The 3058-nt window shown below is 43.2% G+C and overlaps 1 pseudogene; it reads left to right on the top strand.

The window, feature by feature from the left end:
- The first annotated feature begins 1155 nt into the window (after window positions 1-1155).
- On the top strand, window positions 1156-1273 carry LOC124557073 (annotated as a pseudogene).
- The last annotated feature ends 1785 nt before the right edge of the window (window positions 1274-3058 follow it).

Below are 3058 nucleotides of genomic sequence, written 5' to 3'. Positions count from 1 at the left end.
CGATGATTGATTGAAAATGGTTATGTTCGGCTACTTGGAGACCATCTGAAGCCGTTGATGGACTTTATGTTCCCAAACATCCGTGTCGTATCACCGGGCTAAAGATATTCGCGGTTGGTTTGGAGAACATTCTGGACAATTCGAGCGGATTATTTGGCCACCCGTCGAATATTTATAGGATATAATGGAAAAGTCAGTTCGTGCAGAAAATCCTGCACCCGCAACACTTTCGCATTTATAGACTACTACACAGGCACTATGACTCAGTATTTCTGCATGGGACTTCCAACGAGTTCTTGAGTCCATGCCACGTTAAGTTGCAGCATTACGTGGGACAAAAGGAGGTCCGACACGGTATTATGAGGTATCTCGTGACTTTTGCCACATCAGTGTACCTGGGAAGAGTCTTGCTCAGAGTATTCGAGGTATGAGTCAGTACTTACGATGTGTTTACCTCCAGTGTTAATTGTGTTCAGCATGGGACTTGCCTTTCTAGCTAGCGCACGTTCAGTGGTGTCCCTACGGTAAGCTTGCCATCCCTCTGGTACTACAACACTTATCTGCCAGAGGCTGTACACAGACGAACGTGGAACTACAGGACGAAAATCACTGTCTACCAATAGCACACTTACTTACACCTCATGGTTGCAAAACACTGATTAATTCATCACAGAAGATCGGAAAAGCTGGTAGAAGCCGACCTCGGGGAAGATCAGTTTGGACAACGGAGAATGTAGAAACTCACGAGGCAATATTGATCCTACGACTTGCTTAGAAGATAGGATAAACAGAGAAAAACATGCGTTTATAGCATTTGTATCTTTAGAGAACATTTTGACTGCATGCAATTGTTAAGGTAGCAGTGGTAAAATACAGGGAGAAAGGATTATTTAGACGGCCGCGGTGGCCTAGCGGTTCTAGGCACTTCAGTCCGGAGCCGCACGACTGCTACCGTCGCAGGTTCGAATCCTGCCTAGGGCATGGATGTGTGTGATGTCATTAGGTTAGTTAGGTTTAAGTAGTTCTAAGTTCTAGGGGACTGATGATCTCAGATATTAAGTCCCATAATGCTCAGACCCATTTGAACCATTTTTTGAAAGGATTATTTACAACTTGTACAGAAACCAGCAATAAGACTATGTATATGAAAGGAAAGGCAACGGCCTTGTCGCAGTGGATACACTGGTTCCCGTCAGATCACCGAAGTTAAGTTCTGTCGGGCGTGGCCGGGACTTGGATGGGTGACCACCCGGGCCGCCATGCGCTGTTGCCATGTTTCGGGGTGCACTCAGCCTCGTGATGCCAATTGAGGAGCTACTCGACCGCATAGTAGTGGCTCCGGTCAAAGAAAACCATTATAACGACCGGGAGAGTAGTGTGCTGACCACACGCCCCTCCTATCCGCATCCTCAACTGAGGATGACACGGTGGTCGGATGGTCCCGGTGGGCCACATGATGGAGTGCTTTTATATGAAAGGAAAGCAGTAGTTGAGATGGAGGTGAGACCAGGTTGTAGCCTATACCCAACGTTATTCCTGTATATCGTAGCAGCTTAGTTTTACTTCAGGAGGTGGGCGAGTGGGTACTACAACACACATAAAATATTAGTTCATTTTACTATAAGTCTTTAATATAGAATATTTAAGCCGGCCGAAGTGGCCGTGCGGTTAAAGGCGCTGCAGTCTGGAACCGCAAGACCGCTATGGTCGCAGGGTCGAATCCTGCCTCGGGCATGGATGTTTGTGATGTCCTTAGGTTAGTTAGGTTTAACTAGTTCTAAGTTCTAGGGGACTAATGACCTCAGCAGTTGAGTCCCATAGTGCTCAGAGCCATTTTTTTTAGAATATTTAACTTAGATGCATCCCATGTCCACTTGAATGTCAATATATATATTTATCATTGTCGTAAAGTACAAGAAGAACTGTGTATACCTCACTTTTACTGAAGGGTAGCATAGTTGGGTACAAGACTGTTAATTCGTTAATGGTTAATCAACAAAGTTAACTTTTCGAGTAACGGATTAACTTTTAAGTTATTGTGTAAAAAAACGTTAAATAACTCTTTAACTTCCGTCAACTTTCTTTGAGCCCGTTATTTGTTAATTAGCTACCTACTATTTATGACAAAAGTGACGTCTAACCGCCCGCGGCAAGTTATGTTCATGCAGGTGTGTGGCTACGCCGAGGTGCGCGCGATTGATGTAAACAATGGAGTGCGAACTAGAATAACTATTTTTATAGGTATTAGCTGTTTGTTGATGTCTACTGAGTATTACTTTTTGTTAGTGGATTGACTTTGGAAACTGAACCGTGGAATCGGATCCTAGTTCTACAACTGAAGGACCTACGTAGCTGAATTTAAGTGTGCTGGCCTAAAAAATCAATTTGGGCTCACATTTCGAACCTTGATAATACGAAACATCACATAAGGAGAGCACATGAATCGCGGTCTGCACAGTTTGAAGAAACTGTGAAGTCAGGGTCTAGTCGGGAAAAGCCAAAATATAAAATCAGTTTGGGGCATTCGATATCGACAGCAGAGCTAGTAGCAGTAATCCAGTTAAAAGGAAGAGACACATTAGTATTGGAGAGGCTTTGGCACTGCAGTAACTGGCAGTGGTGTGCCTCAAGATAGTGCAGACCAATGCAGAGTAAACTTTTTTGTTACGAACATGATTCCTTTACATGTCGTCGAATCGAAGTCGTTTGAGAAGGTGCTACAAACTTCAAATCCCAGCAAAAGTTTAGTTCGGAGGAAAACATTGGGCAGACGCATCGTTAATGAGCATATTCCTTATTAAGTAAGTAGATACTTTTTGACTGAAATTCAAACTAATCTATCTACAGCATTTCTTGTGGTACAGGTTTTAGTAAATTCATTTATTAAATATAATATCCCTATACCCTCGAGTGCTGCAGTCTGACGACTTTTTTTGTGGGCAAAGACATTTTTTCTGCTAAGCCAGGCCGCTCTCGATGAAATCTTTAACGTGTTGATGTTTGTGAAGGGAAATACGACCTAAAATCAGAGACTATCTGATGCTTCTGTATTTTGGTT

Source organism: Schistocerca americana, chromosome X (genome assembly GCF_021461395.2).
Source record: "Schistocerca americana isolate TAMUIC-IGC-003095 chromosome X, iqSchAmer2.1, whole genome shotgun sequence".
Taxonomy (NCBI): domain Eukaryota; kingdom Metazoa; phylum Arthropoda; class Insecta; order Orthoptera; family Acrididae; genus Schistocerca; species Schistocerca americana.
Note: the sequence above shows the minus strand (reverse complement) of the source record. Positions and strands in the feature narration are given on the sequence as shown.